The sequence below is a fragment of the Lissotriton helveticus genome, chromosome 1_2, assembly GCF_964261635.1.
Source record: "Lissotriton helveticus chromosome 1_2, aLisHel1.1, whole genome shotgun sequence".
Taxonomy (NCBI): domain Eukaryota; kingdom Metazoa; phylum Chordata; class Amphibia; order Caudata; family Salamandridae; genus Lissotriton; species Lissotriton helveticus.
In genome coordinates this window covers 427,794,342-427,817,796 of record NC_136058.1, presented here as the reverse complement: position 1 = coordinate 427,817,796, position 23,455 = coordinate 427,794,342, and the positions used below count along the sequence as shown (strand labels likewise).

At 50.0% G+C, this 23,455-nt stretch overlaps 1 protein-coding gene across 2 annotated transcripts in view; it reads left to right on the top strand.

The window, feature by feature from the left end:
• Positions 1-391: 391 nt before the first annotated feature.
• The window catches only part of LOC144807578 (uncharacterized), a 436,944-nt gene continuing 413,880 nt past the window's right edge, over positions 392-23,455 (top strand). The window contains exons 1-3 of one of the 2 annotated variants that reach the window (XM_078673236.1): positions 392-632; positions 2,517-2,651; positions 6,822-6,876. The gene's annotated coding sequence lies outside the window, so the exon portion shown is untranslated. The remainder of the gene's footprint in view (positions 633-2,516; positions 2,652-6,821; positions 6,877-23,455) is intronic. The other variant, XM_078673240.1, reaches the window with a different exon arrangement.

Genomic DNA, 23,455 nt, shown 5'->3' with positions numbered 1-23,455 from the left:
TGAACCATGAGCGCGGGGTAAAGAGGCCTTGGATTAACTGCGCATGCGCGGAGGACAGACACCTCTCCCACCAAGGACCACGAGGCGCCTCGCGACACAGTAAACACTGAGATTTCAGTGCAAAGCGTCTCGGGTCGGCTCCTCTATATTGGGAGAAGTGTCTTTCCTCTGCGCAGGCGCAATGAGACTGAGTGTCTTCTGTCCAGGGCAGTTTACAGGCTGCACTTCGTGCAAGGTCCTAACTCGGCAATTGAAAGTGGTGTCTTCGCTCCACACATGCGCAGCAGTGACGAGCGGTCCTGCGCTTGCGCAGCAGTGAGACGCCTTGTTTTGTTCGCGCGCCTGTGGCTCGGCGTGACCGTGCGCGTCACTCCGGGGGCAATAACACACCGGGACACACTCCTCTCAGGCAGCTGGGCCCCCAGCGTGCCCCCACCTCTCCCACAGGCCCTGCTGCCCCCACTGAGCGGTGCACAAGGAGAGGTGAGGCACTGTAATCCCAGTTTCCAAGCTCCATTAGTACTGGACTCTTTGCGCGTGCTGGAGACAGTGTCTGTTTTCTACGCATGCGCAGTTGCACGGCGCGTGAGAGTGCCTATTCTATGCCTGGCTGCAGCATCCCCGTTTCTAAGGTGCGTTGGTCGCTTTGTATCTGGGACATTTAAACAGACACTGGGGCTGGGGGGGAGTTTGGAGCTGCTGCTCCCAGTCTGGTCGTGGGACGGGCGGGGGGAGCATTGAAGTGTTGAAGAAGCCGAGTCAGTCACCGGTCACTCCTTGCACAGACCCTCCGAGGGATCATAAGAGGGTCAGTCACCGGTCACCACTTGTAAAGACCCTCCGAGTGATCATAAGAGGGTCAGTCACCGGTCACTCCTTGTACAGACCCTCCGAGGGATCATAAGAGGGTCAGTCACCGGTCACTCCTTGTACAGACCCTCCGAGGGATCATAAGAGGGTCAGTCACCGGTCACTCCTTGTACAGACCCTCCAAGGGAGCATAAGAGGGTCAGTCATCGGTCACGGATCATAAGAGGGTCAGTCACCGGTCACTCCTTGTACACACCCTCCGAGGGATCATAAGAGGGTCAGTCACCGGTCACTCCTTGTACACACCCTCCGAGGGATCATAAGAGGGTCAGTCACCGGTCACTCCTTGTACAGACCCTCCGAGGGATCATAAGAGGGTCAGTCACCGGTCACTCCTTGTACACACCCTCCGAGGGATCATAAGAGGGTCAGTCACCGGTCACTCCTTGTACAGACCCTCCGAGGGATCATAAGAGGGTCAGTCACCGGTCACTCCTTGTACAGACCCTCCGAGGGATCATAAGAGGGTCAGTCACCGGTCACTCCTTGTACACACCCTCCGAGGGATCATAAGAGGGTCAGTCACCGGTCACTCCTTGTAAAGACCCTCCGAGTGATCACAAGAGGGTCAGTCATTTGATGGTTTTGCAGATTATCTTTTCTGAGGAAACCAAAGCCCCTGCAAGACGCCGCATTTGTCAGACACCAGATACTCCTGCAGTGCCATTAGGATGATGATACTAAGATTTGGGCTGGATCTGTGCCTATACCTGCGTAAAATTAGTGTCATTTAAGCAATGCATATTCGGAGGCACGAATGTGTGTTTGTCGACACGGCCGAACATACTATTAAGTGGACTAATAATTACTGTATTGAGTTACTCTTTCTCTTAACTATAATACACTTGCACCGATTATATGGGGCCCGGACTGAAAGCTGGGTATTTTGGTAATTCATACCAGATTTGGGCACACATACTCATCCAATATGGCGGAGTTTACCTATAGACTACATTTACACAGATATGATTCATTGTCTCTGTATAATGTGTGTGTGATGTATCGATCTCTGACACTACATTGTTATGAGCAGCTCTATAAAACAAATAAAACGTATATGAGAAGGTAAGTACCCTTCCATTTTCATAACTTGATTTTGATAGAAAGTGTCACTCTAAGTGTCACACATTTGGTCGTTGGAAGTCATTCATAAGTACACTGAAACTATGAAAATGTCACACATAAGCAATCTGAAACCTTGGCAGCTATGGAGATTTAGTGTGCCTCACTCACATAAATGCACTTTTTGCATCAGAGAGTGATTGATACTGCCAGGATTCTGTTCCAGTGTTAGCCAGCCAGGTGTTTGCTTGGGAACATTCAAGGGATGCTACTACTATTATGATAGTAGTATACCAGGGGTGTTAGCGTCTTCCTTGTGGCTTTATGTAGCTCATACAGTCTCAATCTCCCTGATGTACGTACTGTACTATGCAAAGGGAGACCAACTTGGCCCATCAAAAGAGGTTGGAGAAGCAAAGATCATTCATGGAAATGATTTAATAGTTCAAAATGTAATTTTAGATTAGGAATCTAGGAATAGGTTATCTGATTTAAAATAATCAATACTTTGCCTGTCAAACTGTTTTTTGTAAAGAGAGAGTACCGCCAATCATTGTTCTTTTTATCTTTATTCCTTTCATAAGCACCCAAGGGCAAGAGGGCACCTTCATAAACAGCTGCCAACACCACCAGTGCTGCGGAAGGTGGGAAGACAACCACCACCAAGTCGACTCCCACCACCAGCTCTGCAGCCTTGGCAGATGGTTCTGGCGACCCCAGTAAATCATGTTTATTATTATATCTAACTTGTAACTATTCCCACTAGTAAAAGTATGGCCTTCTACATTTATACTATTTACTTTTCTTCAACTTTACTATCAAAGGTTTTTTATCCCTTCATTTTCCAGTGTTTTTCTATCTTTTGCGGCTGACTTTCTCCTGTCTGTAACTTTTCTGCATGGACATCGATTCACCAAAATTTTAAGTATTGGGTCAAATAGTGCATTGTAAAGCACATTTTTCAAATAGATTAGCTAAAAAGGGCTCTCATTAAATATTCATGTATTTTCCTATTATGCCAAGCCAATCGACCCCATTGTTTCAAAATGTGACCTAGGGCCCCTATATGTTAAAAAATATCTCTAGCATGTCAGGACCAGCATTTGATCATGGCTGCCCCGCTCCAAGGGGAACAGAAGGCTAGAAAAACTAGTGCAATCAGGGGAGCAGAAGGCAAGAGAACAAGTACAATCAGGGGAGCAGAAGGCAAGAGAACGGGCACAATCGGGGAGCAGAAGGCAAGAAAACGAGTGCAATCAGGGGAGCAGAAGGCAAGAGAACGGGCACAATCAGGGGAGCAGAAGGCAAGAAGAAGGAGTGCAATCAGGGGAGCAGAAGGCAAGAAGAAGGAGTGCAATCAGGGGAGCAGAGGCAAGAAGAACGAGTGCAATCAGGGGAGCAGAAGGCAAGAGAACGGGCACAATCAGGGGAGCAGAAGGCAAGAAAAACGAGTGCAATCAGGGGAGCTGAAGGCAAGAGAACGAGTACAATCTGGGGAGCAGAAGGCACGAGAACGGGCACAATCAGGGGAGCAGAAGGCAAGAAAAATGAGTGCAATCAGGGGAGCAGAAGGCAAGAGAACGGGCACAATCAGGGGGCAGAGGCTAGAAAAACGAGTACAATCAGGGGAGCAGAAGGCAAGAAAAAGAAACTGTCTCACACCACTGCGGTTTTGTGTTTTAAACACAACTAGGACATAGATTGCACGACCAGAGTTTTCCTAATGCAGACTGCATAAATGAAACCAGCGGCACCGTTCGCTTTTGTTAAACAAGCTCTTGGCATTGCTGTGGGGGTGCGGGGCGGGAGCGCATTGCTTTGAAGTCTGATGGCGGGGGAGCAGCTTGGGAGGCAGCATTCCATTGCGGTGCGAGGCTGATGGGTTTGACGTGGACGCGCGTCTCACACGACTGGTTCACATGAACTGGACGTAATCTGCGCTTGGTCAAGAGTTTGTTTTGCCTACTATATACTCTCGCTATTAATCCCTGCGGGATATAATAGCGAGACCTAACAATGTACATATGCAAGCTGTTGGAAATGGGATCCCTGGCTGGCCAGGGCTTTCGCCAAAGTCAGTCAGAGACCACCACACCCAAGTCAGGGCAAGGGAGTTACACGCCAAGATAACCCCTACTCACCCTCTAGGTAACGTGGCGCGAGCAGCAAGGCTAAACTTGGAGGCGATGTAGGCTAAGTATTTGCGCACGCACCCCAGCAACTACAACCAAAGGCCCACCACAAAGGAAACTCCACACAAGGTTATATAAAAATAGCCTTTGTATTACACCAAAACACATTAGATAAAACACACACTTTACAATGTGCCAGGGGCACGGGCAGAATTTACAGGGGATATGTACAAGACAGGGCCACCTGGACCACTGTCAGGAATCAGAAGTAACACTTTCAGAAAGTAAAATTACTTTAGCACAAAATAGCACACAATATAACAATAGAGCGCACAACCAGTAATTACTGGTAACCAGGATCTCACTAGCACCACCTGTACTAGGGAGAAAACAACCACCTATGTATCACAATACCTGTAGGGGTGTAAGAGGAAAACACATGATGCAATGCATAACATTCATTCAGAGGTGTAAAGGCACATGACGCATAAACAATACATTCAGAGGTGCATAGAAAGTACAATTGCGCAAAACTCAGAAGTCACCACCTGTGACTGTCCCTGTGTCCCAATGTCTGGGCCTAAACGTAGCAGTTGCCCACAAAGTGCTGGGCAACTGGTGCAGGGAAAGTTAGGGCAACGTTGGAGCCTCTCTGGGCTCAAGAACCACCACTGTGGCACTGCGGAGCCTCACTGGACTCTCAGAACAAATGGGCAATGAGCCTCTCTGGGCTCACAAAGCAATCTGCCACCTCGAGCCTCTCAGGGCTCAAAACCAAAAAGGTGCAGCCTCACTGGGCTGTTGGGGACCCTCACGGGGGAATGGCACCCTCAGAGCCTCTCTGGGTCAAAGAACAAATGGCCCCCAGGAGCCTCTCTGGGCTCCTCCACAATTAGCGCCTGGAGCCTCGTGGCGCCAACAAACAAATGCCACCTTGGACCCCTCTCTGGGCTCCAACAACACAGGTGCAGCCTCGCTGGGCTGTGGGGGCCCCTCCCGGGGGACCCTCTAACACGTGGGAGTGCTTCTGTGGTGAGTCTCCCCTCTGGGGACTCAGGACGACGACAAATGCCCCCTAAGAGCCTCTCTGGCTCTAAACACAAGGGCGCGAGGTCGCGCTGCTGAGGGGGTGGGGGGGGCGGACACCGACAACGTGTCCCGGCGCCCCTCCCTTCGCTTCTGGCCACACTCACCGGCTCTGGGCTGCAGGGCGGCTCCTCTCGCGGCGGGTCTCCTTTCCCCGCGTCCCGGGGCTCTCCTCTCCACTCGGGGAGCCTCGGGGACCCGGCCAGCAGCTTCTCTCTTCCCGGCTCGGCTGAGGAGGCGGGACTTCCGGTCGGCCTTTCCTGGGCCGCGCTGGGATTGGCCGGGCCTCTTACCACTTCCGGGTCGCTGCGGGCAGCGCGGCGGCTCGCTTCTTAGGCAGGCAGGCGGCTTCCCAGGATCCGAGGAGTGGGCTCCCTCGTGAATCCAATAAACCACGGACGCGGGCAATGCCGGGTGGGCACCGGCCTCCTAATCAATTATAAAGCGAGGTAGGCACTCGCTAGGCAGGCAAAGCGCTCCTCAGCGCTTAACAGGCAATTTCCAGCGCTCCCTGCGCTAGGCGGACAATCACAGCGCTCCAAGCGCTATAATCAAAAACAAAGCGCTTCCAAGCGCTAGAGGGCATAAAGCGCGCTCCTAGCGCTACAAACAGGATAAAGCGCTCCCAGGTGCCCTCAGCAAGCAGGGCAGTAGGCAGAGGGGCAAGGCTGGGCCCAGAGCCAGCACACTGGGTCTCCAGGCAGGGAGACAGTCCAAGTGGCGGTCCTCTGGCCCAGCGACAGCAGCAGCAGCCCCTCAGGATCCTAGAAGAGAACAACTTCAGTGGGGACACAGCCCCATTTTTATACAGTGCATTCCTTTGTCTGAAGGTGCAGAGTGGGGGCGGAACCAGTCGCAGCTGGTTCTTGAGTACTCTGTTTACCTCAGCCACCCTCTCTATTCACTGGCAGGGCTTGGGTCATTAGACACACCACAGGGGGGCGGAGCCAGCATTGTGTGGGGAAAACCCAGCCCATCCAGGACACAGGTAAACTCCTCCCACACATCACTCATGCTAAACTCCCACTCACCACCGGGCAGACCCATCCAGACTTCCTGGAGCCTGGCATGCCAGCCAGCTCCAGCCAATCACACGCCAGCACCCTCACAGCACACGTACAGCCATGTCTAGAAATGGCGCTTCTCTACTAGACACATACATGCTGCATACACCATCTCGCAGCATGCACTCTCACGAGTTCACACATACCAGACTCAAGCCTGTACACCCCACGCATCAGGAACTACCAGGGACACATACATTCCCCATGCATTCCGATGGGCGGGCAGGCCTAGCTCAGCACATGCACTCAGAGTGCGCACGCACTTTCCACTGGGACACAGTGAAAGTGCGCAGAATCCCAAAAATCACCATTGCGAGGTCACCATTTCTAGCAAAAAGTCTAGGGGTGAACCTGCCCTAAGGGCCAAAGTCCAACACAAGCATATAAAAACTGTATATAGCGTTTTCCTACTATGCTTTCCCGTATGTGTGTGTCTGTTGGTCTCTGTGTTTCTGTCTCCCATTCCCTGTAGGGAAAGTATGTAGCTCCCCGTTGTAGAAGAGTCGGTCAATAAGGAGCACATTGCATTGAATAATTTCTTGGTATGCACTTTTTATTAGTATTACAGGAAATCACAATGATTGATTGTCTCTGTTATATTCTTCAGTCCCTTAGGTGTGCCTTGGCCGCCGCCGTCCCTCGGACAGAAGGAAAAGACTCAGGTAAGTGTTTTTGCTTTATGGTTTAGTCAAGGGAAGATGTGAGGGATAAATATTAACTATGCATAAATGTGAAGGGAGGGTGTAGAGCACAGCTTTCCAAATTTTTCTTGTTGGTGACACACCCTTTTGTGAAAATATTTTCAGGGACACAGTAACACGAGAAAGCGCAGCGAGCGAGCCCGAACCACCTATGGTGGGTTCGGGCCCCACACATACACGCCCCACCCCACACACACACCCCACACACACCACCCCACAGGCACCACCCCACAGACACACCACCCCACACACACCCCCCACACACAAACCCCCACACACATACCCCCCCCCACACACACACACCCCACACAGAGAGACTTGAGGGACACTGTTAAAGGGTACTAGTGAGGGAATCAGTGGCAGAGGTGGCCTTTCCCTCCATCTGTCTCCCTCCATCGGTCTCCCTCCCTCCCTCTCTGTCTCAATCCCTCTCTGTCTCACTCCTTCTCTGTCTCCCTCCCTCTCTGTCTTCCTCCCTCTGTCTCACTCCCTCTCCCTCAGACTGTCTCCCTCCCTCCCTCCCTGTATCCCTCCCTCCCTGTCTCACTCCCTCTGTCTCACTCCCTCTCTCTCACTCCCTCTCTGTCTCACTCCCTCTCTGTCTCACTCCCTCTTTGTCTCACTCCCTCTCCCTCCGACTGTCTCCCTCCCTCTCTGTCTCACTCCCTCTCTGTCTCACTCCCTCTCTGTCTCACTCCCTCTCCTGCCGACCGTCTCCCTTCCTCTGTCTCACTCCCTCTCTGTCTCCCTCCCTCTCTATCTCCCTCCCTCTCTGTATCCCTCCCTCCCTCTCTGTCTCCCTCCCTCTCTGTCTCCCTTCCTCTCTGTCTCCCTTCCTCTCTGTCTCCCTCCCTCTCTCTCTATGTCTCCCTCCCTCTCCCTCTGTCTCTCCCTCCGTCTCCCTCTGTCTCTCCCTCCGTCTCCCTCTGTCTCACTCTCTCTGTTTCACTCTCTGTCTCTCTCCCTGTCTATCTCACTCCCTCCCTCTCTGTCTCACTCTCTCTCTCTCTGTCTCACTCTATCCCTCTCCCCCGACCAACATATTCTGTGGGTTCCATAAGGGTCTGTGACAAAGAGGAAAAAATGTTGCTTTCATTCTTAAATCTTTTTTATATTTTCCTGTATTGGTGGTGCCCAGGTGCGCAGCGCCCCTACCCACTCCCTCCCCCGCACTCCTCCATGCCCAAGGCTCACACGGGCATTCTCCATTGAACTGAATTGTTTATGTTTTTGTTTTCGTAAGGTTACAAGCCGCAGCGTGCAGTATGATGTAAATGTGAAAGCTTCTATAGGGCTTCTTGGCAGCTTTTTTTCCCAATGCACCGCGATCCCGGGGCTGCCCCAAACCCCAGGCCAACCCCCTGGACCCAATAACCCACTGTATTCAATCATTGAAGAGCCCTTTGCCAAATGGACTATCCACAAATGAAGACCATTTAACGTGCTAATAAGGCTTTGTTGTTATTCATATAAGAGCCCCTGCAGCGCCACTCTGCCTGTTGCTGGAAGGCCCGCGGGGGTGATCTAAACAGCATGCTAAAACCGGGACATTTGGATGTTTTACCCGGACGCTGTTGTAAAACCCGGACATTTCTCTACTTTGGAGAAAAGTGTCGGGACACTGGGACACTCCGCCAAAAACGGTGGTCACACTACTTCAGCACTCCCTCCCCCCCGCCCCGTCGTGTGTGGCAGCCCGGGACCGCTCACAGCCGCACCCGAGCACTTCACAGGTCTTTAAGACCTTGTGCATGTTAATAGGGCTTTGTTGTTGCTTCGCCCCTTCTAAGAGCCCCTGCAGCTCGACTCTGCCAATGCGACACACCTGCATATGGGTCGCGCCACATAGTTTGGAAAGCTGTGGTGTAGAGGTTGGAGCAACCAAAAGAAAAAGAGTAGCCGATGATTTCTGCTCTTGTCTCTGTTTCCGTCTCACTTATTTCCTTTTCCCTTGGTCCCTTTCACCCCTCAGCCTTCCCTCCCGTCCCTCTCTTACTCAGCCCCTTTCCAAAAGCCCTGTAGACGCCCACGCACCTGGAAGAGCCACGTCACTCCGGGGCCGTGGCGTGGTGACTCTGCGTCCTTCAGTGAGGTCTGGTCTTCTGCTTCGGCTTTCCCTCCTCCGCCAGGTTCGGGTGTTCTGCCCGCCGACAAGCTGTTACATATACAAGTGGGTCCCAGTACAGATAACAGACAAACAATTGAATACTAAATGAAAATACAACTAAACTGAAGTCTTATCACACTTGTTTTTACTCACAGTGTGATAACATAGCAAAGGATTACACAAATTACAAAACCAATAAAGGAATTTCATAATCATCATAGAAAAATGTGTGCCCCAAGGGAAGAGGGGAGAAGGGGAGGCAGTGCAGGGTGAAGGTAAAATATAGCAGATCTTAACTCCTATCTAAAGAGTAAACATTTCTTCATAGTTTATAAAACAGTCCGTAATAGCCCTGGCTTCAAATGTGAGCCAGTTATGAAGAACGACATCAACTGTTCATGACCATTTAGTTAGACAGCATGCTCAAAAAGCTCCTGCATGTATCAGGTTAACTGTTAGCGTAAGGCGTTGTTGAGGTGAAAACAAAAGTCGACGTTTTGACCCCAATATGAAGGTAGGCGGCTATTACAGCCTTAAAGCGCAGACAAGCTATGACCTCCCCTGGGCTCCGGTTCGCTCTCTCGTAAGGCTGTTAGTCCTTCTCTGTCTTTCCGGTCTTCCCCCACTTGTTTCTCCTCCTCGCGTTCCCATGCCGCGTGTAGCTGGACCAACCTGACGCGCTCTCCGCCCCGCCTTCTTCAAGTGTGTATCCTCTGATGTCCGTCCTCAGCTCCGGCTTAAAAGGGCCGCCTGCCGATTCCCCTCTCTCCACTTCTTGATGACAGCAAAGCGGACAACTGGTAAAAGGGGACTGTGAATATAGGAGGGGAGAAATATATGAAGGGATGGAATGGCAATCCTTTTCCTCTATCCAATCGTCTACTACAGGGGCTACCTGACACACCCCACCCCCAGACGTTTCCTGTTCGGGGAAATGAGGGATGCGTGAAAAAAAATCAGCAACTTGGTATGCAGAGTATAAAAGATGACAATGCTAAAACTAGTGCCCATCCTGGAATAAAAGAAGTCACACCTAAAAATAGCTTATCCTGAAAACCCACTTTCTAAAAACAAGATACCAAACAAAAAGAGAATCTTAGGAGCTTCAGGTGATGTCCCTAGTGTCTGATTACTGGTGTTTGTTTAGGTTTACAGGAGTCCAGAGGTTACATAGCAAATCTTGTCTATGCATGCCGTGTCTTTTTCATTCATTATTGTAGTATTTATGAAATCCACTCATCGCGTTCCAGAAGGTAGATGTATTTGACTACAGTTGTTTATATAGCGCCAGACTAGATCTGGTCTGTGTCTCCTGCTCCACAGCTTGTACCCGCAAAAGTGCATCAATGTCTCCTTCCCTTGGAAGCAAATCCACTTGTATTCCAGTTTAAGCATATTTATTCTCATAGAATCTCTTTCAACATCCACTGTTCAGCGAGTAAATTCAAATTCAGTCTGCCCCAATTCATTTTGGGGGTTCTCCCTTCATCAGGGGGCGCACATGAGGAATCTATGTTGTATGTTGTGTGCGGAAAATAGTGACATAAGAATTAACTTGCAATGCAATCTAATCCTACAGATACATAAATTAATAGTTTACTACTTGTCCTGGTAGAGCCTAACCGCAAGTCTGCGTTTGTGTTATACCAGGGTCTTCATCTTTTCAATAGTGAGAGCTACTTCTGATCGAGGAGAATCATCCTGATCTACTGCCTTTATCACGTGGCTTGGCTAAGGGTAGATAAATGCCAAGCAACTTAATTGCGCCCCTAGAGCGCCCAGTCTTGCTGCAGTGAGCACATAGCATTTGTAGCACTGGGTTAGGAAAGGTTTACCTGTAGGGGCCCTAAGCCTGTGTAGCACTGTTAGGTTTACCTGCGGGACCCCAAGCGTTTATGGTACTGGTAGGAACGGTGTATCTGTGGGGTCCCCAGGGACCTGTTATGTTCATTTTATTCTTATTAACGAATCACATCTGAGAGGTGAGTGTTTCACTGAGGGTTGTGGGCTCTTTGTCCTGCAATACATGGGATGGCATTGTTCTCTCTGAGTGAGTGTGAAGACAGAAGACCTCTATTATCTGGTGAGTTGCCCTCCTGTTCATTGGCTCCTGTCCAGATCCTGGCCCTGCTTTAACAATTCAAGATTAATGTTCAGTAGTGGCAGTCACAGTATAATGACTGTGAGCAAGACCTGCTGTAGAGTTTTCGATGTCCTAGGAAATATGTCTCAATGTAGGAAAGGGCCTGTTTTGGACATGGTTAGCCTTCACTTTTTACCTGCAAAATGATATCGTTTTGACTGGAGGTGCACGGGGTCCCTGCCAACCAGGTCCCATGAGCCGATCTCCTTCCCTAAAGTGTACCAGTCGTTTCCACGGTTGGCACCCCATTAGCTCACATATAAGTCCCTGGTAAAAGATACTCCTGGTACCAAGGGCCTTGTTGTTAAAGAGGGTCTCTAAAGGCTGCAGCACAAATTATGCCACCCTAAGGGACCCCTCACCAAGCACATACATTCATACACACATACATACATACATGCATACATACATACATACATACATACATACACACATACATACATACACACATACATACATACATACACACATACATACATACACACATACATACATACATACACACATACATACATACACACATACATACATACATACACACATACATACATACATACATACATACATACACACATACATACATACATACATACATATATACTGCCACTGCAGCTGTGTGTCTTGATGCAGACAAAACTGAAGAGTCGACGTGGCACACATCCCTGTATGCGATGCCCATAGGGACTGTCTGAGATATCGGTAAAACACCCCTCGAGCAGGCCTTATAGTGCATGCTGCTTTAGGGATATATCCTGTGAGGGCATATCTGCTTGAGCAGCTATGCCCCAGCAATATCCTTGTCTATTCCGGGATATTGCAAGTGACCAGGGAAGCTCTATAGTAAGTGCATTGGCTGCACCTTTGTCGTTACGAGTTCCACAGCTCCATGAAGGTTTCACTGAAATATGGGATATTTTCTACCAAAGATCTCAGCATAATAAACCTGCGCTGATTGCAGTGTCCGATTTATTAATAATTGCACACAGAGTGCCCCTTAGAGGGGTCCCCTAAGATCTACCAATCCTTAGTGTGATCATCGACTGTCCTAAGCCAGCCTGCTACCACCAGACAGTGTTCTGTCCTCATGGGTAGAGTGCCTGTGCACTCTGAGGTCGAGAACAATGCCTTTCCTGGGTGGAGGTGTTCACTCCTCCCCTGGTCAGGAAGAGCTATCTGTGGCAGGGATTTTCAAAGGACTTGCCACTTTTGTAATGCGGCCCCAGCCTCTCCTGTTAGAGGGAGCAAGCGATCTTCCTACCCTCACCCCCTTTTTGGGTGAGGACAGATGGAAAACCTTAGATAAAATAGGAGGCGTGCCCCCCCCCCTTTGCCAACTCCAACCCTCAGGTGCTGGAGTCAAGGTGAAGTACACTTTGTAGTGCCCACCATCTTGAAGATGGTGGGACTTATCCAATCAGGGCTAGGACTATGTCCCCTTCCCACAGGAGGTGGGCATGATAAGAGGGTGTAGACACCCCATGAGAGGGACCCATTAGCCTCTACCTGTCACTCCCTTGTAACACCCTTAAATCAAGATTTTAGGTGGCATCCTCATACCCTGAATTTCAGTTCCTGGCGACCTAAGAAGAGCCGGGCACTGCAGCCTTCTCTGCTGGTGAGGCTCTGTAGAGAACTATAATAATAATAGGTCCACTTATAAAGCGCAATGGTTACACTTATGCCAGTGTGTCCCCGCGCTGCGGTAGAGTTAGCTAGTAATCAGATGCCCACTACCCTCACCCTACTAAACTTGGGGAAAGAGAAACATTTAAATTTTTTTCCTGAAGAATCTCTCCTGGGCCTCCATCCGGAGCTCCATCGAGAGAGCATTCCATTGCTTGGCCGACAATAGGCGGAAGGACCGACCTCCCATCCTTGCTTTCTTGATGGCGGGTACGCACACCAATCCTACCCCACCTGACCTCAGCTGACGTGTGGGGACATAGGTGGTCAGGAGATCCGACCGATACGGAGGGGCCCTTCCCTGCAGGATCCGATGACAGACACAAAGTGCCTTGAAAGTGACTCTTTCTTTAATCGGGAGCCAGTGTAACATGGCCAGGGCTACCCTAGCCGATGCCCTTCTCGGACGCCTCAAAATAAGGCAGGCTGCCGCATTCTGCACTCCCTGCAGACGGAGCATGCACTTGGTTGTCGCGCCTAGATAAAGGATGTTACCATAGTCCAGGCGCGACGTCACCAGGGCATGAACCAGAGTCTTCCTAGCCGCCACAGGGAGTAGGTCCAAGGTTTTACGCAGGACCTTCAGGATCCCAAAACAGGCGCCTGCCACCCATCTGGTTTGATAGTCGAAGGAAAGGCTGAGATCTAACCAAAACCCCAAGTTCTTTGCCTGCACACAGGGCGTAGGTGACCCCCCCCCCCCAAGTCCTGGGGCCACCATGCCGATGACAACACAGTCGGGGCCTTACCCACCACAAGCACCTCTGTCTTGTTGCCATTCAACTTCAGGCAGTTCTTAGCCATCCATGCAGCCAATTCTTGCATGCATGCCATGAAGTTGGAGGCAGCTGACTCCGGTGCCTGGGTCAGGGAGACCACCAGGTGCGTTTAATCGGCATAGGATACGACCCTGATCCCAAACCCCTCAGCAGTCTCCGCTACGGGAGCTACATAGAGATTAAACTGGGTTGGGCTCAGGGTCGAGCCCTGCAGCACTCCCTGGTTCAGCATGATGACCCTGGAGTAGTGTTTGCCCTGTCTCACCTGGAAGCAGCGACCCGACAGGAAAGATTTTAGCCAATTTCTAATCACCTGAAAGACCTCCACTGGCTTCCCGTCAACAAGAGAATAACGTTCCGTCTCCTCACCCACGCACACAAAGCCCTATACAATCTAGGACGCAATGCCTCAACACGCGTCTTTCGTTTTACACCCCCACCCGCAAACTTCGATCATCCAATCAAGCCCTCGCCGCAATACCACGCATCCACAGGTCCACCATGGGGGGAAGATCCTTCTCTTACCTAGCGGCCAAAACCTGGAACTCCCTCCCCACCCACCTCCGCCTTACTCAAAACCACCTCTCTTTCAGAAAACAACTCAAAACCTGGATTTTTGATAAGTAATTTCCCACCTTTCCAAGCGCCTTGAGACCCTATGGGTGAGTAGTGCGCTATATAAATGCCAAACTTGAACTTGAACTTGAACCCCACCCTTCCTCAGACACTACCAACGTGTGATGGGCTACAGTGTCAAAGGTGGCACTTAGATCCAACAGGATCAAGGCCACCGTTTGACCTGCATCCACAAATTGCCTGATGGGTTCAGTGGCAAGAAGCAGCGCAGATTCTGTCGAGTACCCAGCTCGAAAGCCGGACATGCTCCCAGCCCTACTGGCCTGTCTGCATCCCTGGATGATCCTGAACCAAAAGTCAACTCGTCTTGCAGCCCAGCGACCTCCAGAACCTTGGGAGGACTGCCTGCCTTCGATAAAGACCAATCAATCAATCAATCAATCAATGCATTTGTATAGCGCGCTACTCACCCGGAGGGTCTCAAGGCACTTGGGGGAGGGGGGTCCGCTACTGCTCGAACAGCCAGGTCTTGAGTTGCTTCCTGAAGGAGAGGTGGTCTTGGGTCAGGCGGAGGTGGATGGGGAGGGAGTTCCACGTCTTGGCAGCCAGGTAGGAGAAGGATCTTCCTCCCGTTGTGGCTCTTCGGATGCGGGGCACGGCGGCGAGGGCGTGGCTGGTCGATCGAAGCTGGCGGGTGGGAGTGTAGAAGTTCAGGCGGTCGTTGAGGTATCTTGGGCCTTGGTTGTGGAGAGCTTTGTGTGCGTGGGTGAGGAGTCGGAACGTGATTCTCTTGTTGACGGGGAGCCAGTGCAGGTTTCTTAGGTGTGCGGAGATGTGTCTGTGTCGGGGGATGTCCAGGATGAGTCGTGCTGAGGCGTTCTGAATACGTTGGAGTCTTTTCTGGAGTTTTGCAGTGGTTCCGGCGTAGAGGGAGTTGCCGTAGTCCAGTTGGCTGGTGACGAGGGCCTGGGTGACCGTCTTCCTGGTTTTGGTGGGGATCCACCGGAAGATCTTCCGTAGCATGCGTAGGATGTTGAAGCATGACGAGGAGACAGCGTTGACTTGTCTGGTCATGGAGAGGGAGGAGTCCAGGATGAAGCCCAGGTTGCGTGTGTGGTCCGTTTGTTTGGGTGCGCTGCCCAGGGCAGGGGGCCACCAGGAGTCGTCCCAGGCGGAGGGCGACGATCCCAGGATGAGGACTTCCGTCTTATCTGAGTTCAGTTTCAGGCGGCTGTTCATCATCCACTCAGCTACGTCTTTCATCCCTTCGTGTAGGTTGGTTCTGGCGGTGGCGGGGTCGTTGGTGAGGGAGAGGATCAGCTGGGTGTCGTCGGCATAGGAGATGATGTTGAGGTTGTGTTGGCGTGCGATGGTCGCAAGGGGGCTCATGTAGATGTTGAACAGCGTGGGGCTGAGTGATGATCCTTGTGGTACGCTGCAGATGACTTCGGTGGCTTCTGATCTGAACGGGGGGAGGCAGACTCTCTGTGTCCTTCCGGCGAGGAAGGAGATGATCCATTCCAGTGCCTTCTCTTGGATTCCGACGTTGCTGAGGCGCTGCACTAGGGTGCGGTGGCAGACAGTGTCAAACACCGTGGAGAGGTCCAGGAGGATGAGGGCCGCTGTTTCCCCCGTTGTCGAGCAGGGCTCGGATGTCGTCAGTGGCTGTGATGAGGGCGGTCTCAGTACTGTGGTTGGCCCGGAAGCCGGACTGCGAGTGGTCGAGGGATCCATTCGTCTCGAGGAAGGCGGCCATCTGTCTGTTGACGGTCTTCTCGATGACTTTTGCAGGAAACGGGAGGAGCAAGATGGGGCGGTAGTTTTTGAGGTCGGTGGGGTCTGCTGATGGTTTCTTCAGGAGGGCACTGAGTTTGGCATGCTTTCAGCTCTCCGGGAAGGTTGCGGTGTCGAAGGAGGCGTTGATGATGTCCCGTAGATGGGGTGCGATGACGGAGTCGGCCTTGTTGAAGACGTGGTGAGGACAGGGGTCGGTTGGAGATCCGGAGTGGATGGAGTTCATCGTGCGGATGGTGTCTTCGGTGTTGATCGGAGTCCAGGTGCGGAGGGTGGTGGTGGGGGGCTTTGGTGCGGTCGTAGGGTGCGTTGGCTGTGTGCTGAAGCTGTTGTGTATGTCTGCGATCTTGCTGTGGAAGAACGACGCAAGCGAGATGCAGAGGTCTTGCGATGGGGTGATGTCGTTTCCAGCGCTGGGGTTGGAGAGCTCTTTGACAATGTTGAAGAGTTCCTTGCTGTTGTGGGCGTTGTTGTCCAGTCGTTCCTTGAATGCGGTTTTCTTGGTGGTGTGGATCAGTTGGTGGTGTTTTCGAGTGGCGAGCTTGAGGGTGGTCATGTTGTCTGGTGTTGGGTCTCTGCGCCAGGCTTTCTCGAGGGCTCGGCAGTTCTTCTTGGAGCTCTTGTCGTCTGTGCAGTTGCTGATCCACCTCGTGAGGCTGTTGGCGGCATGGTTGGGGTTCGCTGAGCTGGCGGGAGGGTTCTGGCTCCGGGATGCGGCGAGCTGGTCGTCTGTGATCTTGTTCCAGCTTCTGCGTGGAATCTGTTGCTGGGGGTGGTGGATCGTGGGCCTTCTGAAGCTGAAGCTTCTGAAGAGACCAAGGTCTCCAGCGAAAAGCAGACCTATTCACAAAGCAACCCTCTTCAAAGTAAAGACTCTGTGACCTGAAGAACTGCGCAGCCTGCCCCCCGGTTTTACCTCTGCACCCGATGCCACCAGCCCGAGTCCAAGTGGCCCACCGGTTCAGCAAGGTCCCCCTGCTCTCAAAAGCCCAACTCCACCATGAGCTGACCTCTCCCGGACTCCTAGAAGTTGCCTGCAGCTTATGCAAGAAGACCCCTCAACCGCGACGTGCACTGGTTAGCCATTTCTGACACCAAAAGGCGCCCCTTCACCCGTCCATCCTGGGCCTTGGTGAAGAGGACAAAAGGTGTTCCTACGTCCCTGAGCATCATAACTTACCTCAATGGCTGTTGGTTTCCTTCGATCGCCTCCTGGCTGGAGCCTGCAGCCCTTTACAGATTTGGCTGCCTCCATTGCTTTTCATTGGGCTTTTCATTGGGCACCCTGCATCCTGCCGCCCCTGTTGAGAGACTGTTCCTCCAAGCTGCTGCTTCTTGCCTGTAAGCAGCCTCTGTCTGATTGCCCAGTCCCCTTTAATTTGTATTCGGTGACTGACCTTGAACTTTCATCATGTACCCGCCCACCCCTTTGTCGCTTGTGGTTCACTGTTGGTGCTGAACTGAACCTTGCCCTGTACTGACCTTAACTTCCGAAGACTGGTCTTGTAAGTCAATGTTCCGTATACGCGTATGTTTAATGTTTTTTTCCTCCCATTGCTTAACATTGTAAAGTCTGAAAATTGCAGTGTGTCTGAAAATGTATTTCTATTGCGAAAAGTATTTACCAAAGACAAAGTTCTGTGGTTCTGCAAAATAAATCCAACCAAGTGTCATTTTTAGGGCTCGCTGCCGGTAGCAGCGCGAAGCGCTGCCGCAGCGAGTATTACAGTCACCGTGCTCACAGCCAAGGGAGTACAGAGCTGTGCACGAGCGGCTATTGGCCTGTGCCCGAGCCGATTGTGCTCTGTGAACGTGCACGTCTCCGGAAGACGTGCTGCGCCCGAGCTGGCTCCAGCTTGGTTTTTTTGGATCCATTTCGCGGCCGACGCAACTAAACGCTGACGTCTTGTAAATCGTTCTCATTGCCCCAACCTGCCACTTAACATCCCCGTGCAGTCCCCTACCCCACCACCACCTCGTAATGTAGAGCACTGGGATTTATTAAGGCAGTCGCACTGCAGGCCCAATACGTTCTCACCGCCTTCTCTGCATCGGAGAGGACGTGGCACCAGCTAAAGAAACAATAGCATAAACTGGAACGGATTTGGTGGTAGATTTCCACATTGCCTTGTGTGCACCGATCGTAAACATGCAGTAAAAATGCTGCGGTTCATTTTCAGGTCTGTAGCCCTTAAATCTTCTTTAGAGAAATTATCCTGCGCCCCACCCTCCATCACTGCTTGTTATTTTTAATCCTTTGGCGCCCTTTGCCGTCACTTTTAATGAGCATTTTCCTGTCTCAGCTCAATGACCAATTCATCAACAGCGCGCTTTATCTTTCACAAACGCTTGCTCGGTAGCCCTCTCTTACCGCACTTCTCCTCTCTCCTTCCAGGCACCTTGTCCCTCCCTCATTGCCCCCCTCTCCTTTCAGGCTTCTCGCTCCACCCTCGCTGCTCCACTCTCTCTCCAGGTTTCTTGTCCTCTCATGCTGCTCTCTTCCTCCTCTAGGCCTCACGTCCCTTCTCTGCTCCTCTCTCTTCCTCCAGGCCTCTCGTCCCTCCCCCTCTCTCTGAAAGTCTCTCGTCCCTCCCTCGTTGCTCTCCTCTCGATCCAGGCTTCTTGTCGCTCACTCATTGCTCCCTTCTCCCTCCAGGCTTCTCATCCTCCCCTTCTGCTCTCTTCTCACTCCAGGCCTCTTGTCCCCCCTCTGCAGCTCTCCACTCCCTCCAGGCCTCTCGTCCCTCCCGTCTCCCTCCAAGCCGCTGGTCCCTCTCTTGTTGCTCGTCTCTCCCTCCAGGCTTCTCATCCCTCTCTGGGTGCTCCCCTCTCCCTCCAGGCTTCTTGTCCTCCCATGCTGCTTGTCCTCCCATGCTACTCTCTTCTCCCTCCAGGCCTCTCGTCATTTCCTTCTCCCTCCAGGCTTCTCATCCCTCCCTTGTTGCTCCCCTCCCCCTCTGCTTAATTTGAGCCGGTGGTTGCCGCACCCAGGATAATGTGCAGCATGGATAAATACTAATAAGGTCCCAAAGGCGAGACTGATTGCATTGCAAATGCTTGTGTTTGGGCTGTTCCCATTGTTTGAGTTGCTGCTTTTAAGCTTCTCCCACTGTTGATTAATTGTGGTAGACTGTTGCCTTATTTGTTGTTTTTTAAGGAGGGGGGCTCTGCTGCACAACCATTCAACAACAACTGGTTCAAATATGTTCTCTCAATGTTTCAAGCTTTATTACAAATGTCACAAAAAGATGTTAATATTTCACTTCTGGTCTTGGATTTTCGTCACAATAAAATACACTGAACATAATCTTCACAAAAGTTATTTACAAAAGTTTAGGGTATTGCCATTAAACATTACAATAACTTTTATTTAAGTATTAATTATAAAAAAAAATGCTATTGTTATTTGTAATATCAATACAGCTAAGTCACGTAAATGCAAAACATGTTGCATTACAAATGCTATAGGTGTCACATTTGCAAAAGTTATAACTATTGGCATTGTAAATGACAAAGCTATTAATTTTGCTATTTTCAAAACCAACACATAAATACAAAATTTGTCATTTACAATACCAATAGCTCAAACTTTCCTAATGCGAGACCTATTGCATTGCAAATGCTTGTTATGAATTGGTCTCAGATTTAATCATTGAGTGTGTGTCTCTTTTATTGCCACGGTGTGTACAACAAATGCTTACGACTACCCTCGGATAAGCCTAACTGCTCTTTCACACTACCACAAAAGAGAGCATTAGTATTATCGACTTGAGCCTCTGTAAAGCCTTTGGGGATCCACTGGACTCTCTGCACACTCTACCTCTTCTTGGTATAGTAGAGAGCCAGCTTCCTTCCTACACTGGTGGCGCAGCGGTAGGGTACACGACTTTGCGTTTGCTGGACCACTCTGACAATAAGTGACAACAAGATTCAATTCAGAAATTGCCTTTCGTTAAATTGTAGTTTTGCAAATTGACTATTTTTCCAAATTTTGAAATATGTCAGGGCCCTGGTTCGGTCCCCTTGAGTACATCTGTTTCAAAAGTCAAACTCTTGCTGTAGTTTGGAAACCAGTATTAGGGATTTTTCCTTTGCAAAAAGGTTCCCATCTTTGAAAGACAATGAGTGCTAGAAGTAGTCACTTAGAAGAGCTGACCTCGGACCTGGGGAACTGGGTTCGAGTCTCGGTAATGTCGCTAAAACATCCTGTGATTCTGAGCAAATCACTTAATCTCCCCGTGCCTAACAAAAATGAATGTGTGTCCTTATGTAACGTAACTGGTGCTATGTAAAGCGCTCTGATAACCTATTCGGTTCAAGTTCGCGCTATATAAAACTCTTAAAAAAAAAAAATTGACCTCACACTTTATGTCTTTAAGTATAAAATAGCTCAGAGGCTTGGGTAAAACCTATAGGCTCAGGACTGGGTCAAACCCGACCAAAGCAAAGCTCCAGGATCTTTTGGCAGAATATGACCAAAAGCATCCAGAGGATGACTCTGATCTTACAGATCAAAATACTGACAGTGGGAGTGACCGTGAGACACCCCAAGACAAAGAAGCCTCTTCAGATGAAGAGCGTGCTCTGCAAAGACTAGCCAGGAGGGCAGCTCTAGAAGCCCAACTCCTAGCTACAGAAGAGAGAGAAAGGAGTTTGGCCGAGGACCCATCTTTGGTGGCATCACAATCATAAATAAGGAGAAAGTAGATTCATTTGACCCTAAAAAACCCAAAGGGAATATTTATGTGATGATATCACCAAGTGGTTCATTGCTTTTGAACAGGCCTGTCTTAGCAGGCAGGTCCACAGGAAGCCATGGAGTGCTATCCTGTGGGAAATGTTCTCAGAAAACTCCAGGGATAGACTCCTGACACTCAGTGAGAAAGAGGCTCAATCCTATGACCTCATGAAGCGTCCCCTAAGTGAGGGCTTTGGATTCAGTACGGAGTATAGCACCAGTTTCAGGGAGGCTCGAAAAACCCACTGTCTGCAATAAGAGGCAATGCCCAAAAAGGCACGCACCTCTCTCTGTGTATATGGTACAGACATTTGCGTAATTACTTGAATTCCTTCTGGGGTCAATCGCCGTCCCTCCTTCGACAAAAGATGACCTAAATAGGTAACCTCTTGGCGACAATATTGTAATTTAGAGGGCGAAACCTTGTGATGAAACTCAGACAAGTGACGTAACAGAGAAATAGTAACTTGTTTACAAATTTCTTCAGAATCCGCAGTAACCAATAGATCATCTACGTATTGAATAAGGGTGGCACCTGGAGGCAAAGTAAAAGCGTCAAGCTGAGTTTTCAAAGGCTGACTATAAATGGATGGACTTTCACAATAGCCTTGAGGTGCACGCTTGAATCGAAAGCTTCGGCCTCCTAAAGAGAAACCAAAAATATCCCTACTTTCCTCAGCAATGGGAATGCTAAAGAAAGCGTTCTTAACGTCAATGACCGAAAACCAGGCAGACGAAGCAGGTATCATTGTCAATAAAGCAGTGATATCTGGGATGACAGGAAACTGTGGTACAACAATCTTATTGACCTCCCGAAGATCGATCACAAAACGATAAACAGGTGGCTGGGAAGAGTGAGTACATTTAAGAACAGGCAAGACAGGACTATTGCATACATTTCCCCTAGTCTATTCAACCACACCTTTCTCAACTAGATCATAAATAATAGCCAACAGTGCTCTCTCACCATCACTCGAAATCTTATACTGGGGAATGCGAGGTAGCTTAACATTAGACTTGAGGGTGACAATGTAGGGTGGGATCTGCAAGAGACCAACATCATTGGGACCTGTAGCCCAAAGATCAGCGGGCAAGGAACATAATTCAGAAGGGAGTTGGTCTCTAGACAAATATGTCGGGGAGATCACTCTCTTACCTAAAGTAAGATGCACGCCAGAAGGGTAACAATGTAGTGTCGCATACAGTCTTTTCAACAAGTCCACACCCAACAGATTCTCACCACAACCAGTCGTCAAAATAAGTGGAGCCTCTAAGTCATAAGGACCTATCGAAATGGGCAAAGGACAAGAAACTGGGTACTGAACTGGGGCGCCAGAAAATCCTACAGAAACATTTGTTAAGCCAGACAAAGGTGCCCCAGGGAGTTTGACGTGGATGATAGAACTCTTCGTTGCACCAGTGTCCAATAGAAATGGCTCTGACACACCAAGCGCAACGACTTCAACATAAGGCGCATTTTGGTGCACTGTAACTGAAATGACTCCCTCACTTTGTCTATGGCTGTCCTAGCTAGAATTAAAATACGGAGTCTCATCCTCCATACAATAATCGTCATTATAATAGTGTGCAGACTGAGTATTTTGCTGATCAAAACAATTCATGGAATTTTGGGGCGGAAAGGAAAGTTGCTCCTGGGACATTGTACCTCGCCCCCTCCCCCTTGGGGTCGACTGAAAACCACCTCGGCCTCGTGGCCCAGGCGTACCACCAGCACGCTGCAATAAAACTGGGCAATTATTCTTAAAGTGACCTTCTTCTTTACAATAGGCGCATTGATTAGTGCCCAGTGGAGGTCGTGGAACAAAGGGCTCAGGTTTCTGAAACTGGGGAGTCGGCTGAAACTGACGCTGAGCAGGGCGAGGGGGATAAGCCTGTTGCAAGAGTACTTTCGTTTTTAAATCTTTAGTCTTTTTTATCCAATTTATCCTTTTCCTCCTTATCCCTATTCTCGTAATATTGAGCAGTAGCAAATATCTGGGCTGAAGAAGAAACGGCCCACGAACTTTCAGAATCCTTTGATTTATTAGAGAGTTCGGGATGTAAATGAAATACAAATTTATCCACAAATAGTCGCTGCCCACCTTCTGTGCTCATATCTTGACCACTGTGATCAAGAAACGTTTCCTCAAACTGAGTAAAGAAGTCGGAGACACTCTCTCTTCTGTTTACAGGCAGCTAACTTATCCCAATTAACGCGCAGAGCGGGCATCATAGTTTTCATTAAAGTGATTATCCTACCAGGAAGTTCTGTAATTAGATTATCAGGTTTGGAACCACCCACTTGGAGTCTATCGGCGGCAACTAAAGCAGGCCAATCTCCTCCTAATTCCTGGACATGGTCCTCTTTCCGAATTCTAGCCCACAATGGTTGCGGAACAACATTTCCCATCAGCATATCTATGTCGGCCAAATTCATAACACACGCATCAACAGTCTGAGACAGTTCTTTGTAATAACCAGCAGGGTTCTTACAGGGGTCAGGTAAGGACTGTTTAAGGGCCAGCACCTCAGATCTCTTCCAAGGTACATGTACCCATACACGTTGAAAATGAGTGGGAATAGCAGGATTTCCTCCCGCAGGTGCAACCTCGTCCCTCCAAACTGGGGGAACCTCTCTCATAGGATAGTGTTTCAGTTTCCGTCTAACGGAAAGATCGGGTTCAGGTAAAGACCAAGAAGTGAGCATGGACCTAAGGGCG